This window comes from Callithrix jacchus, chromosome 17, assembly GCF_049354715.1.
Source record: "Callithrix jacchus isolate 240 chromosome 17, calJac240_pri, whole genome shotgun sequence".
In the NCBI taxonomy this organism is placed as follows: Eukaryota; Metazoa; Chordata; class Mammalia; order Primates; family Cebidae; genus Callithrix; species Callithrix jacchus.
The window spans coordinates 57,186,663-57,203,356 of record NC_133518.1 but is presented as its reverse complement, the minus strand read 5'-3'; the positions used below and the strand labels follow the sequence as shown (position 1 = coordinate 57,203,356).

Sequence of the window (16,694 nt, the reverse complement as noted above, 5' to 3'; positions counted from 1 at the left end):
GCCCCTGGATGGCCTCTGTATTATAAAAAGGAGGCCCTCTTTAAAGGTAGTGGGCACAGGAGGGTAAGGTTTTTTTTAATACATAGCTGAAAATGGCATGAGCTGTAGAGAGACACACAGAATTGGGGATTCATAGCAAAAGAATTTAATTAAACTCAATGTATCTTGCAAGCAAGAAGACCTGGTATAAGGTGAGAAAATATTTGTATCTTTCTCATTCTTTGTCTCAACAGATGACTCAGATCTAGTAGTTTGCTGGAGGTGGCAGCCACCAGCTGGAAAGAGTTGACTGATAAACATTCAGGAATTTTGCAATCTGGTTTGGTAACTTGAAATTGGTCGTGTTGTATAGTATAGCATGGAAATCAGCAAATACTACAAGTCACACCTTTCTAGACCCTCCCCATCCCCAGAGATCTGGTTAATCTGTTCACCACACCTCAAATCCAAAGCTCCTTTTCTGATTTCTCTCCCAAATTCAAGACTCATTATTGCCACTACATTCAGGACACCCCTATTTGTCTCAAATTCATTAGAGGACTCACTATTTTCTCACAGGTATGATCTTACTAGTGTGCTCTGTATTTTTGTTAACAATTCATCATCTTCCCAAACAGCAGCAATCAAAACCTGACAGCCATACTTGACACTTTACTAATAAACAAGAAGAAAGGAAAAAAGGAGGAAAATTAGTCAATAGATTAATTTCTTAACATATTATGTCAGCCCTTGTGATAAGCCTTTTACGTACATTTCCACAACATCTCTTAAAGAAGGTATTACTCTAGCTCTACAAAAGGAAAACAAGCTCAGGGAGGTTATGTTACTTACCAGACTTTGACAGTTAATGACTTTCAGAACTACGATTTGAGCCTTCTGAGTATAACCCAAAATGTAAACCAATATGCCATATTTCTAATCAATTAATTTCAAAATCTGCCCTCCAGAGCTTTTTCACTGATTTAAGGAGGTGGTGTTTACATACAATGAAATGCACAAATCTTAAATGTACATTCCCCCAGTGTTGATGAATATAAACAGTTGTATAACTCACACTCCTATCAATATATATAACATTTCCATCGCCCAAGAACATTTCCTCGTTGTTTGTTCCAGTCAATCCCCCCTTGCTACAGTCGGCATAACACAGCCCTAACAAAATGCTGTAAATTGAGTGACTTACAAACAACAGACATTTATTTCCCACAACTTTGGAGGGTAGAAAGTCCACGATCAAGGCACTAGCAGATTCAGTGTCTGATAAGGGCCTGTTTTCTGATTCATAGATAGTGCCTTCTTGCTCTTTTCTCACATGGTGGAAGGGGCAAGACGATTTTTGGAGCCTTTTAATTGGGATTCAGGGCAGTAAATCCCAATTATAAGGGCTCTGCCCTGCTGACCTAACCACCTTCCAAAGTCCCCACCTCCTAATGCCATCACAGTGGTAAGTAGATTTCAACATATAAGTTTGAGGGAGACCCAAACATTCAGACCACAGAACCACTGCTTTATTTCATCACAGGTAAGTTTTACCTATTCTGGCAGTTATATAAGTGAAATCATATAGCATATACTCTTTTGTGGAAAACTTCTTTAGCTCAGCATTTTGAGAATAATTTATATTGTTTGTGTATATCAGTAATTTGTATATTTTTATTGCCAAGTAATATTCTTTTATATAACTAAAACAAAGTTTATTTATCTACTATTTTATTGATGGACATTGGAGTGGCTGGCTATTATGAATAAAAATGCTTTGAACATTGTTGTACAAATCTTTTTGTTGACACACATCTTCACTTCTTTTTAGAAAAACCTAAAAGTGTAAGTGCTGAGTCATATGTTAGGCATATGTTTAGCTATATGAGAAATTGCCAGACTAATTCCCAAGTCATTTTGTCATTTTATATTCTCATTATCAATGTATGATGATTCCACTTGCTTCACATCCTCAACAACACTTGGTATTGTCAGACTTATAGTTTTAGCCATTCTACTGACTGTGTAGTAGTAACTCATTGGTCTTAATTCACATTTCTCTAATGATTTATGGAGACCTAGACATCAAAGAAAACACAGGCATATATCTTAATGACTTTAGAATAACCAAAAATTCCTTTGACAAGACACAGAAAGTACTCACTACTAAAAGAAAAGCATAAGCTACAGTAGACTTCATAAAAATTAAAATCGTAAGAAAATAGGTTTAAAAGCCACATGTATGTGCGTACAATATATGCACGCAAAGGACTTGTACCTAAACTATATAACAATTTCTATAATGCAATTTTTAAAAAATCCAGTGGAAAACTATGGGTGAGAGACTTGAACAGGCACTTCACAAAGGAATACACACACACACACACACACACACACACACACACGGGCTAAAAATCACATGAGAAAATGTCTTATAGCATTTCATCATTACCTTTTATAGGAACCATCATTTTTTATTTTTGTGCAGTGATTTGTGAAAGTATAACTCCCAACCCAAACTGCATAAACTTGAAAGTACAATGAACATTTAAGGCACCTTTATCTTACCTCCAAGGTATATATACATGTGGAGGAGTGGAGAGACTCACAAATATTTTTAAATCACTGACCAAATGAGTTAACATTGTATATGTTAAAACATTTAAGCAGATAATCAATATTGCAAACAAACAAAGCAGTAATAAGGCACTGCCTGGAGAGGAAAAAGAAATTAGATAACAAGGGAAATAAGCCTAAGAAGGTGGGAGCGGGGAGTATTTCTCACAGACAAATGAAATGACATTTAAAGTGCTAGTGTAAAATAAAAGAGGAAATGTGGTTAGTAGAATAAAACAACAAAGATAATCTGAAGCAAGCTTTCCCAAAATAAGACACCTACCCTTTTGCATGGGCAACCCATCTCTGTGTGGGTAATTTTGCATTGACAAAAGCCCAAGGGAAGCTATCAGACCAAAACAGGAAGCCGTGCACGTGTGCTCAGGTGGAAGCTGCCAAAACATGCCCCTTGTGTACTCTGATGTGCATTCTGCTTGCCAGAAAACTCAGATTCCTTGTCAGAAGTTAGACCCAGAAAATGCAGATAGCATCATTCCTGCATCCACAGTAGTGTTTTCAGATTCTGGTGACATCATCTAGGAATTCTCAGCACATCATAATTCTAACTCCTATAGGGCATCCTCTTTCTAAAATTTGTCCACTGAGTCATTTGTGAGTGGCTTATACGAAATCTACTCGTCAGTAGATTCACAGACTACTGTTAAGTATTTATAGTAACTCTGTAAGCAATTTCCTAGAACTATATACTTGAACCAACTCTATAATTATTTTAAAATAATAATGTACACTTTGTTTCAGATGATGACCTCAAGACTCAGTTCTGTTCAGAGGCTAAATCTCGGAATATATTTCTATAATCTTATTTCTATCTCAAATTTCAAACCTTGTATAAATCATTTTATTTCCATTGTGAAAGACTTTTTTCTCTCCTTATTAGATATTAAAATATCAGAACTTTGAAACGTGGACATTCTGACCAATAAAAGCAATTTTCATGATTTTTTTCTTTCTGAGATTCTCATAAGAAAAAAAAAATCCAACCTTACTGAATAAGTTACATTTCATGACTAGAGCAGTAAATAAGTGGATTAGAGGTACACTCTGGGTGAGGTTTATTCTGGGAATAGAAGGGAAAACAGAAGTTTTTAAAAAGAAAGAGAAGAGTTTAAAAAGTTTAAGAACCTTAGAAAAGACATTCCAGAGGATGCCTTATACTTCACTTTAAAATATGTGTTTGCATGTGTGTGTGTGTGTGTGTGTGGAGAATGTATGGGAGTTAGAAAAAGAAAACCTTAAGTGAAAGTTAGTTTTGTTGGGAAAACCTTCAAAGCTGGATTTTCCTGTCATGAAACCACACATAAAGCTATTTTATAAAGCAAAGGAGATGGAGCCAGTTAACTTAGAAATAGATCTAATTCAAACACTCATTCATTCATAATTTAAACCCTCAAACAGGAAACATGGAATGTTCCAAACTTAACCTCATCCCCTTCTTCAATACATTATAAAACTCAAAAGACATAGTTTTGAAACAAATTAAAGATATTATCTTTATGTAAAATATAAAATGTATTATTCTAAAATATAGGTGGGTTTGACCAGTGTGAATCTTGTATCTTAGTCGCACCCAAAAGTCCTATAAATGAGTCCAACCTAACCTCAGAATGCCCATAAGTACATGTGCACTGAATTTCTAGCTGACCACCTGGACTTCAGCCCAAATCGTCATGCTCTCCTTAGCTTCCAGGTTCAACATCTCAGCTCCCGACATTGCTCTAAGTTCTTCTGAGTTTGGTGCTCTTGTCTCAGCCTTTCATTCCCACTATGCTCTCAAGACTTTAGTATTCAGTCTCTCACACCAGATCTCCAGGTGGGAGTCATCCACAAAGCAACTTGATCCAGGTTGGTGAAACCAATCAAACATTTGCTTATGCCCAACAGGAAAAGGGTAACATTCCGTAATTATATTTGCTATCTTTGTTGCACAAGCATTCTCTTCTTTTTCTGGGAAATATCGCCTAGAAACTAAATCGAATGCAAGAGATGGCTTGGCAGCTACCAAGAGAAATCATTGAAATAACTCCTTGAAAGTCATAAACTCTCCAGGAAACACAACTAAGGACTGGCCATTTGCTTTTTTAAGGATCAAGCTGAACAAATTTTCTAGCTGTTTCTAAGAACTAGAAATTGTCATTCATTCCATTATACCTTGATAAAGGTGGGAGATATGAAATCGTTGACACCAACTTAAAGGAATTAACATGTCTGGGAAGGTCTGGAACGACATTTTGTATTTCAGAGTGAATATGCAGACACATAAATGAGCCGAGCTTAAATATCAGGGTGTTAATATATTAAAGATTCATAAAACAATAGCAAACATTACAAAAATATTGCTTTCCTTGCACACTCTGCTCAAAGAGAATTTCTCATTTTACTTTTAACATTTGGATCCAACTGATTTCATAACCATCTCTTAGATGTTAAAATGGAAAATAAAGGGGGACTCCATGTATGGATCCCCTTCCATGAATACTCCCCTCGTGGAAGCCTCTTTTGTCCTCCTAAACTCCATCTCTCTCTATTCCCTTCCACTCAGTGTGGAAACTGCTTTCCTCTCCTGGATTCCATCTTTCTGGATTCTCTCACTCAATGTGAGTTAGCTATTTCTCTCTCTCTCTAAATAAATCACTTTCTACAAACACTTTTGAGTCCGACATTTACTGCATACTGCACCCATGGTCCCCTCTGTCATTCTTGAGAAGGCAGGAAGCCAAGAACCTGGAGAAACATCCTCAGAGGGCAGCAAAGTCACCCTGAACCCCATTATTACATTTTGCCGAGCCAGCCAGGAGGGGTACACCAGAAGAGGGGTACACCTGAAGAGGGATACGGCCAGGAAAGGGGTAAAGCCGGAGAAGACAACTTAGAAATCGTAAAACCAGCCCCACTGTGTTGTCTCTAAGAACACATGAAGCAGCATCCAGGGAGGGCTTTGGCGAACCTGAGCAGCGGCACCTCAGAGGCACGACCCAGCCCTGTTGAGCGGCGTAGCCCAGACAGAATTAAAAGCACAGGTTTTTTACCTTCAGGCTCTCTCTCTGCTTTCTGTCTCCTCCTTCGGATCTGATTTCTGGAACCAAAACCTGGGGGAGCCTGCAGGGCAGAGCAGGTGAGCACTGCCCCCGGCGCTTTTGCTCCTTGGCTGTAGGGAACAGCCCAGCCCCAGGGGTGGAACCGAGTGTGCAGCTGTGGGCTGGAGAAAACAATCTGGACGGGCGAGGTATAGCAGGAGCCTGCGAGGGACCTGACGGGGAGCGCGGCAGCCTGGGGCATGGCTCTGACAGGCCGCTCCGGCCTCCCCAGTCCCAGGCAGCAGGGTAAAAAAGGCTCCCCAGGGCATCTGCCTGCCAGCCACGGGTCTCTGTGTGGGCAGTAGCTCGGGAAATGGCCCAGGCATGCAAGTAGTTCTGGCGGGATCAATATGGCGACCAGAAGCCACGGGAGCCGGGAACTCGCGGGGGCGGGGAAACTCACGCTTCCCAGCAGCCAGCGCGGCTTTTAAACTGACTCCCAAAGCGGCTTTCTTCCTCTGCCAGTGCGGCTCCGAGGGAAAGGGAGCGGCCAGAGCGGCCCCGCCCGGCTTTTAGGCAGGCCACACTGCCTCAGGGTGCAGCATTCTCATTCAAAATAAGGCTTAAGAAAGCTTTCGCTTTCCTTCGATACAAGTGGCTTGTTTGCACAGTTGGCTAAGGTATAGGGTCTGCAACCCCGAGGTTGCGGGTTGAAATCTCTTGTGGAGTCAGTCTTGACTTGGGGAAATTCAGAAACTGAGGGCGATGGGACTTTCTCTTTGGTGTGTAATTTGTCTTGCTTAGGATTGGCTCTGTCTCTGGCAGAATTTTTCCGTCTAGAAGATCATGGTTAAACTGGTTCCAGGCCCAAATAGTCAATGGCAGATCTCACAACCTTAAGAGCATTTTCCTGCAAGGGAAGATGGGTTAGGGGAGAGGAGGCCCAGGTCCTGAGGGTATTGTTCCAGCCTCAGCCCCGTGGCCTGCCTTCTTTGATCTGTGTGCTCTAATGGCCCCTCCCTAGAAGTTTACCCTTCTGGGGCAGTTTTATAAATTGGCCTGTGTAAATTGGACTTTTGTTGGGAAACATTGATACCCATCTCCTGAGCCTCAGTGGCTTCATTGGGACTCCTTGGTACGTGACTACCCAACCCAATAGCCCCTCTCATTCCACCCCTCTATGGTAGTCACTGGAGGTCATGCAGGCAGGGAGAGTGGACCTATGATGCTGGTAGATCGTGATTCAAATCCAGTATATAGGAGGCCCTCTGATAAGATGGATCATGCATCTTGGGCACACGAAATTTCAGGGTACTGACTGAAAGACATTTCATTTTAGTACACAGTTTACCTAGGGGATGCCTCGGGTCGAAGTGGCTGTAATTTCTTTAACCAGGGATGTGAGCATCCCTGTGTTTGATTTCAGATGGGTGCTTCTATTCCCAAGCTCAAGTCCATTAAAGTATATACTGGAAAATTGGGACCAATTTGACACACCGTATTTAAGGAAAAAGCGGCTCATTTTTCTCTGCCCAATAGCCTGGCCAAATTACCCTTTGCCGAATGGAAAACCTAACAGTTTTCCTTGTGTGACTGCGGGAGGCTTAAGGAAGTACATCCCCCTGTCACCAGACTCCATAGAGGGTCAGTTAATAAGAAAGGACAAGTTTATTACTTATTCAGCAGCAGATATCAGGCAGAAGCTCCAGAAACTAGCTTTGGGGCCAGAGCAGAGCCAAGAATCGTTACTGAACCAGGCAACCTCGGTGTTTTATACTAGAGACCAGGAGGAACAGGCTGAAAGAAATCCGAGAGATCAGCCTTAGTCATGGCTTTCAGACAAGCAGACCCTAGGGGCTCAAATGAGGGAAAGGCTTGGCTTAGCTGCCAGTCTGGCAGAACTTGCTACCAGTTCAGTCTGAAGGGACATTTTATAAGAAATTGTCCCCAGAGGAATGGTCCATGCCCCCTGTGCTGAGGGAATCACTGGAAAGCACACTGTCCCAGGGGATGAAGGTTCTCAGGGCCTGAGGTGTCTGACCAGATGACCCAATGGCAGGACTGAGGGTTCCTGGAGCAAGTGCCAGCACAAGCTGTCACCCTCACAGAGCCCCGGGTAAAGCTGACCAGTGAAGTCCAGGAAGTCAGTCTTCTCCTGGACACTGCATGGCCTTCTCTGTATTTCTCTCCTGCCCCAGAGACTTGGTGCTGGTTAATTCTCTCCCCTCAGACTCCTCTAGGCCCATCATGGGAAGGACCATTTTCAGTCATTCCGTCCACTCCATCGGCAGTTAATGTAGTGAAAATAGACTCATGGATTCATCACACTTGGCTGAAGCCTTGGATACCTCCTGAGAAAAGTCATGGACCCTCCACTCCACAGCCTGAAGTTCCAGGAGACAACCCTTCATATCTCTGAGAGCTCTTAGAAGATCTGCATCTGCTTTTCCAACAAGATCCTCAGGGAAGTAACCACTCATAAGTCTAATTTATATCCTGGCATTAACAGGACTATAACCCTCAACTTTGCTATATTTCAAACTCCGATTATCTTTTTCATAGTGGGAAGGGAACCTGTCTCTTCCTAGGAAAAATGCTGCTATTTTGTAAACCAGTTAAGTGTTGTTTTAAACATTGAAGTCAGGAATCAATCAAACAAAGGGCTAAAAACCTTCAAGAACCTGGCTCTGTTCTCTCCTAGGCTCATTTATAACCATTTATATTTGTTGGCCTCTGGGCTTTTCATCTTTAACCACCTTGTCACATTTGTTTCTTATAGAACCGTAAGGTCACAAATAATCCTGCCTCTGGAACCTCGGACGTCCTTGGCTCATGGGTGCTATCGTGGACCTCTAGATCAACCTGCACCCCTGAAAGGCTCCCTTCTGGAGGAAACCTCAACTGCAGGGCCCCTTCTATGCCCCATTTCAGCAGGAAGTAATTAAAGAGGATCGAGGTCCGTAATTCCAACAGAAGTTGGACTTTCCTGTTCAGGTGGGGGGAATGAGGGAACGTGTTCACTTTCCGTGTCCACGAGGGGGCATCGTTTTAAGGGCAAGAACTTCCTAGTGCCATGCCTCCCTCCCATCTTTCTCCATCTGGGAGATTTAAGGTTTATGTTTGAATTTCGTGGGCGTGGGAAGAAACTACGGGTCAATCACTCCAGCAGAAGTTTTAAGGAACTCTTTTCATTGTCCTGGGGTCTTAGAGAAGGTGGAGGTTCCTCCCAGATTAAAAGTCCCCTTCTTCCACACCCCTTGGGACTCCGTGTTTGGATCCCCTTCCACAAACACTCCCTTCGTGGAAGCCTCTCTTCTCCTAAACTCCATCTCTCTTTATTCCCTTCCATGCAGTGTGGAAGCTGCTTTCCTCTCCTGTATTCCATCTTTCTGAATTCTCTCAGTGTGAGTTAGCTGTTTCTTTCTCCTTCTCCTGTTTATCTCTCTCTCTCTAAATAAATCACTTTCTACAAACAAACAAACAAAAATGGAGGATAAACATATTTATCTCTAAGCAAAATATACCCAGATAACAAGAAAAAATGACTACACCCAAGATGCTGTCTCAGAGGTATTATTCTCTAATTGAAGACAACCATCTAAAACACACAATATACACACAAACTTTAATGGCAGATCCGAAGCCACAGACCTAGATAAACATAAGGAAAGGAGAAACTGCAAATACCAAATTGCAGAGTACTCTTCAAAATGTGGGGTGGACGTACTACTTCAAACCACTCCTGAAGCCCCATTTATTTCTCATGTTTTCTTAATGAGTAGCTAAAAAGTGAAATTAAAAAAAAAAAAATGCTGTGGCCAGGATTGGGAGAAAACAAAAGTAAATCGTTCAAAATTCTAGATTGAGATCAAGGTAAAGGTAAGTCAATTACAGCTATCACTTTCTTCATCCTTTCCAATGTATGGTAAATGGACTCTGAGAATACATGTTTGGGGCTGTTCATCTCTCCTTGACTGCCCTCTCTCAGGGTAATGATGGCTTAGATTTTCCAACAAAAAGTCTGATATAGAATATACATACATCCTATAAATCATGTATGTACATCATTTTTTTAAGATGTGTTATATTTTTCAAATGCTCAAAGAGGGTCTCTTACTTAAAGGACTGCCTAAAATTATATATGTCTAAGTTCTAATTTTGGCATTTGGAACTATAATTTGCATCATATCAGAATAGTATTCCATTTCAGAGTCAGTGAATGGGTTTGCCACACCAGAATGTCAGACTTCAGCATGTTATTTTTGTATTTTGTTTTACATCACAATTCGGATCTTTTGTGACTACCTATCCCTTTCTAATTTGAATTTTGCTGGATGGTTTAAAGATTTTAAGTTCTTTCTATCCATCCTTTAAGATCCTTAGTTAGCTTCCCTCCAGGGTTTTATTCGTGCATAATTCTTTGGCACCCCAGGTAGCAGGCTCTGAAACAGTTTTTGAGCTGTGGCCCCCAAACCATCCCAAGGAAAATGGGCAATTTGGGAGCATCCTGAAGGATTTGGTGCCTGGGGTAATGTGTACTGTTTCTTTAGTGAATTAGCACCTCAGAAAAAGATTGTAAAGAAGGTGTTCCTAATGGCATGGAGTGCAAAAATAGGAAGCTGATTCAATCTGTTTCAGCACTATTTGGTGCTCCGTCAGCACTATCCAAATTTTAGACTCTGGTTCAAAATTGATAACCTAGTAGATGATTTTAGCCATGTTTACAGTATTTGGAGATACTATTTAGAAGATGTCAGCTGGAATCTGTGATCTTGAAGGCGCTTTGAATGAGAATGGGGTTTATTTGGTCATGGAGAATTCAACTGCCTATCTTGTTCTCTGGTGCTTCTTTGCTGGAATGTGATGCAGATTGTCCAGGGATCTCAGTTCCAATGTAGATTTTTTTAAATTCTGTATTTGACAATAAATTTATAATAACTATTTTAAGATCTAAATATATAAAATGAGTAAAAAGGATACCTGCATTATTAGAGTAGTAACAATGATAGCTACCAGTTATGGTGTCCTAACTACGGCAGTTACAAGACTAAGCTATTCACATCCATTTAATCTTTATAATAATGCTACAACTTAGGTACTATTACCTATACTTTTTACGGATAAAGAAACTAAGCCTTTACATTGCTAAAAATAAAAATTGTTACCTTAACGCCAAAGTCTAAGTTTTTGACCTTTACATTACACTGCCTCTTTCTCTAATGCATTTAAGTATACTTTGAAAATGTGTAACAATCTCTATAAATGTCAGGTGGTACTCTTACCATGGCTGCTGGAAAAGAGTCTTAATCTTGCACTATTCTTATTGCTACCATCTAAAGGAAGCAATTCCCTAAAGTGGTATGAATCGTGCAGCTATCCTTGTGAGCCATTTCAGTGAGTGTAGTTGTAAGTTGGGAATTGGGTGCAGTAATACTTCAAAACCAGTGTTTTACACTTTTAAGAACTCAAGATATAGGCCAATGTCACAAGAAGCTGTTGCTATATATTTCTGAGTGAGAGAGGGAAGAGTCTTGATTAAAAAAAAAAAAGCAAACAAAACAACTACTTCAAGGCTGATGAAGGCCTACCTTGGATGCCTGCATTTTTCTGAGGCAGTGACAAAGAAAACGTTTGCATTAGGAGAGCACTTCAAAATGAGTTCATTTATCCACCCTGGGAAGATACCCATATGTTAAGTTCTCTAAGGAAAAGATCTTGTTGCTGTGACACCACAAGTTAAAGACGTTTGTTTCCATTATTCCTCACTATTATTCTGAAGTGAGATATCGATTGAAAGTCAAAGGTCAATACTCCTGTAGCAGAAAACTCCAACAATATGTTTAGTACTTCAGTAACACTTCCCCAATTTTTGTGGATATGATGTCTCATAGTTTAAGGATTATTGTTTTCATACATATTTCTATGAAAAATATATTCTTTATCAGTCTTCCCTGAAGAAAAAGTAGGCATCATGGTTGAGACGTGAGACTGTTTTTGCCAACAAGTCGATTACATGGGAAGCAATAAGCAATTGCAGGTTATCAATAATTGCTTTGTTAAGCAAACAGATTTTAGCAAGTTCTCTCCAGTAAAATATTACTTTCATGACATCAACCTTTTAGCTGAAAAGAGGAGTTAATCTGTTGTTGAGGCAACCAAAGTGATCTTAATTACAGCTGTGGGTTTGGTCTCATCCGCAGATTAGAATAACTCTTTTATTGATCTCAATGGATTCTTGAATTTTCAAGAATTATCTTTCTCTCTCTCTTTCTTGCACTCTCTCTCAAAATTGTGCAAGAATCCTCAGGCCTGAGCTAATGTAATAAACTTCTGCTTAGGAATTCAAATTATGTACCTACTCCACCATTATCAGTAAACACTGCTTTGGAACAGGCACAACAAACAACCTCTGTCAGTTGACAGGGGATGTCGCTACATACTGCTGGATAAGGTATGCTACCTGTGATCACATACCTTCAGGAGGGAGCAGATGCGGTGTGTTAGGGTGAGAAATGTGAATAAGGAAACTTGGTGACCATCCAAGCCAGTAGCAACCCAAGAACTGTATGGAATGTGGAAAAGGGCTACAGTGCGCAACTAGTTTCTACCCATTTCTATTTTTTAAATTCTTGTTTTAAAAACAATGAAAAAAAAAAAACTGTCCCTAGTATCCCCTTTCAGCATTTTTATTTTTCTCTGCCCTAAGGAAATCTAATTTATTGTACACAATTCTTATTTTGCATTATCACCAATTTTTCTCATTTTGTTTTAAATTGCACCATGTTTTATTCTGGAGGGGAAACCTTGAAAATTTCAGCCTCTCATAACAACAATGTGGTAGAGAATGTTTAACTTTTATCAGCCCATATCTAAAGATACAAGTAGAAAAATCACAGGGGTTCTATGTAAACTGTTATTTCTGATTTAATGAAAGACAATGACTTTAACCAATTTATACATATTTTCAACCTTTAAAACAATGTGGAAAAGTTCTTAAAAGACTTCTGACAAAAGTAGCTAAAACAATGTATGTTTACAAAGGCAAAAGCCAGAATGAGAGGTGAAAATTAAAACTAATAGGCAGAGTCTCAAAAGTCTAAGTATTGTGTTCAGTTTGAATCTTAAAGAAGGGTTTGAGTGGTTCATATTCTATCTAAAATGGTTTGCTCATAAATAATAAATGATAGAAAGGCAGCTTCCGTAACTAGTCCCTTTCCACCCAAAAAGAAATTTATGATTCCTTCAATATTTTAAATCATTTCAGACTGCGTAAAAAGAATCCCTTTAGGTATTACTCTTGACCAAAGTTCTACTCAGGCAACTTGCTAGAATTATATTCCATATAAGGCAGGGTTACTCAACCTCAGCATAATGTGGACCAGATAACTAACTGATTGTAATAGGGAGCTGTTCTATAATCTGCAGGATGTGTAGCGCCATTCCTGGTTTCTAGCCACTAGACACCGGTAGTGACTCCCAAGGCTGGCTGAGAATAAAAAATGCCTCCAGTTATTGCCAAATGTCCCTTGAGGGAGATAGGAACAAAATTGCACTCAACTGAGAACCACTGATACTTATAAGAAATGATTAGTAGTGTCTGTGTATTTTGGGAAGGCAGAGGGTGCAGTTTCTTACTAAAGAAACCTAACTGATAGATAATTTCTCCTTTAAGATGCAATTTTGCCTTGAAAGACATGGCCACAGCATTTGGCATCTCCTCTCATCAGATGTGAAACGTATTTCCCCCATCCTCAAATTTGGCCTTGCCTTGTGAAGAACTTTGACAAAAAGAATGTGCAGAAGTGACATTGTGTGATACCTGAAGCTAGGCCTTGAAAGGTCTCCAGGCTTCCAGTTTGTTGTATTGGAGTGCTGCCCTGAAACCAATACAAAAGGAAGCCAGTCTAGCCTCCTAGAAGATGAGAAAGCACACAAAAGCAAAACAAGATGCTCCAGTGAACAGCAAGCACCAATTGCCAGACCATTTTGGACTTTGCAGGTAAGTCTATCCTTCAACCAAGTCACCCTCATGGGTGAGCCTGGATGAAACCAGCAGAGGAAGCACCCAGCCAACCCATAGAATCAGGAGAAATAAGGAGTTGTTGCCGTTTTAAGCCTCTAAGTTTTAGGGTGGTTTGTTATACAGCAAGGACTACAAACAAATGATCCCTCAGCTTGGGCTCAAAGTATGCTGCTATCAAATGACTCCTATATGTCCCGTGAAATGTGGTGGATCAGATCCAGAGAGGTAAATGACTCATGGCTCAAGTCATGAAGACATAGATCCTAGTGTTTTTCAGAGATTTCATACAACTTCTCAATAGCATATTTCTCAATAAGGAAAAATACATTTATCAAATACAATATCAGCAATGTAGGAAGTATATAAAAGAAAGAGGGGGAGGCTATAGTTTTAAAGCAGATTAAAACAAAATCCTGGCTATAACTGGAAAAAAAAATGATGCTCTAGAAGAAATTGGAGCATTTCTTCTAGAAATTAAATTAATAAAGATTATAAAGGTTTCCTATTGATAATTTATCAAACTGGCTATGCTGGAAGAATTTTCCCAAAGTTTACTTTCATTTATGGTTCCAGATTACAGTTGATCAAAATAGAAATTCACATGAGGTTTTTAAAAGTTGGAGGTAGGCCAGGCATGGTGGCTCACACCTATAATCCCAGCACTTTGGGAGGCAGAGAAGGGTGGATTGCCTGAGGTCAGGAGTTCAAGACCAGCCTGGCCAACATGGTGAAAACCCATCTCTACTTAAAAAAAAAAAAAATTAGCCAGGCTTGGTGGCACATGCCTATAATCCCAGCTACTCAGGAAGCTGAGGCAGGAGAGTCACTTGAACCTGCAAGGCAGAGGTTGCAGTGAGTCAAGATCATGCAATTGCACTCCAGCCTGGAGAAAAAAGGGAAACTCCATCTCAAAAAAAAAAGAAAAACAATGGAGGTGAAGCTGTAGTCACTATACTCTGAAGTTTGTCATGGCTAGATACAGTGAGGGAATCTGTGGGGATCACTCCCATGTGAGGCCCCTGGGAAATGGGCCTCGCCATACAGTGAGCTTGAGCCCAGACACAGATCCCTGGTTGGGGGAGTCGAGCTGAGGGAAAGCAGGAACCGAGAGAGGGACTATGTTATTCTAAATAATTAACAGACATTACTTTATGGATATGAGGACTTGGGAGGCAATGTGTCCACTTTCGGCTTCTTATGGTTTATTGCTTGATTGTGTTCATTTTGGACCCTTGTTACCTTCCTTGTAAAATATTAACTTAAGTATTTACACTTGGTAACTTACTTACCTAACTTACTGGGTGTAACTGTAACTTACTTCCCATAGCTTACTGGGCATGACTGTAACTTACTTACATTGATCTATTGGGTGTAACCTAATTACTGAAAGTAACCTACTTACTGGGCGTAACCTACTTACTGGGCGTAACCTACTTAATGGGATTAACTTACTTACTGGGTGTAACTTCGTGGGCGTAACTTGCTTACTGTAACTTAAGTACGTTGATCTGGTGTAAACAACTTTGACTTCAGAAAAGTATATAATGAAACGTATTGCAAAAATAAAATGGCTGCTTGGACATAGCCTAAGCCAGCCCTCCAGACTCCACTTTTCTATTTTCTTTCACTTCCGCGCACTCTCTCCCTCAGGTTGAACGAGACATCTACGTTGGTGGTCTTGGGGACTCCTGCAGGTCAGTAGTCCCCTGGCAGACGGGCCGGACCCGACAATACAGTGAAAGACAGATGCAGCCGGACGTTGTGGCTCACATCTGTAATTCAAGCACTTGGAGACCAAGACGGGCGGATCACCTGAGGTCGGGAGTTCAAGACCAGCCTGACCAACATGGTGAAACCCCCTCTTAGAAAAAAGAAAGACTGGTTAAGGGAGATACTGCAAAAATCTAGTCCAAAGCCGATGGAAGTTTGAACTAGTTTGGCAGAGGTTATAATAATAATCAGAGTTAAACAAACCAGTTTGGCCCAGCACGGTGGCTCACGCCTGTAATCCTAGCACTTTGGGAGGCCGAGGTGGGTGGATCACCTGATGTCAGGAGTTCAAGACCAGCCTGGCCATCATGTTGAAACCCCATCAGAAGAAGAAGAAAGAAGAAAGAGGGATGAGGAGGAGGAGGAGGAGGAGGAGGAGGAAGAGAAAAGGAAAGAAAAAGAAAAAAAGAAAGCATTCTTTTAGGCCTGGCATGGTGGCTCACGCATGTAATCCAAGCACTTTGGAGGCCAAGGCAGGCAGATCACCTGAGGTCGGGAGTTCAAAACCAGCCTGACCAACATGGTGAAACCCCGTCTTTAAGAAAAAAAAAAAAAAAGACAGATGCAGAGATGCCTATAAATTCCAGCTTGTCTTTACTCACTTCACCTCTGTTCCATGACCAGTTCTTCTTTCCATCTCTGGCAATGCTGACCAACTGTCACCCCAGACACACCACCAGACACAGAGGCAACAGCTTTCCTTGTACTTCCCCACCATCTCTCCTTCACAGTACAACTTCAGCACCTGGACGTGCTTAGCTTCCCAGATTTTCCTATAAGCTACTGGTTCTCTCATACCAGTGTGTGAAAAGGACCACTGAGTGGTTTCTTTATCTGATTCTTCAACTCCTCCTTTTGGACATCTCTTGAAATGTGTCCTCACGTTTGTATAAGGTCTTTTTTTATTATGGATTCCATATATCATAGTAGTTTTGTTTCCCAGTTGAATGCTGACAGATACAGTAACACAACTATTCAGAAATGAGATGTTAAGAATGAGATTTTGCTCTGGCATTCTATGTGATCACAGTTTTATTTTAAGGATCCCATATTAGTTTGCTTTTCTAGCACTAATATGGTGCTAGAAAATGGTGGTGCTGGAAAATGTCCTTACGTTATCAAGTACACACAACTCACTCATTCTTCACCTGGCATGGAGAAACAGAGGGTAAGAAAAATCATTAAAATCATTCCTGCCCCTCACTTGCTCCAGTTATGAATCCAAGAGGACTCAGAGTATTTTTACAAAATAGAATGGGGGGGCCAGGCGT

The 16,694-nt window shown here is 40.6% G+C and overlaps 2 long non-coding RNA genes across 2 annotated transcripts in view; one reads left to right on the top strand and one right to left on the bottom strand.

The window, feature by feature from the left end:
- Nucleotides 1–6,075, bottom strand: part of LOC128928093 (uncharacterized) — a 199,082-nt gene extending 193,007 nt beyond the window's left edge. Inside the window, exon 1 of the long non-coding RNA XR_013528683.1 lies at nt 5,643–6,075. This is a non-coding gene — a long non-coding RNA (uncharacterized LOC128928093). The remainder of the gene's footprint in view (nt 1–5,642) is intronic.
- Nucleotides 6,076–6,124: 49 nt separating this feature from the next.
- Nucleotides 6,125–16,638, top strand: LOC108588863 (uncharacterized). Its single transcript, XR_001907909.5, has 4 exons — nt 6,125–6,310; nt 7,861–8,586; nt 13,303–13,629; nt 15,304–16,638. It is a non-coding gene; the product is annotated as an uncharacterized LOC108588863 (long non-coding RNA).
- The last annotated feature ends 56 nt before the right edge of the window (nt 16,639–16,694 follow it).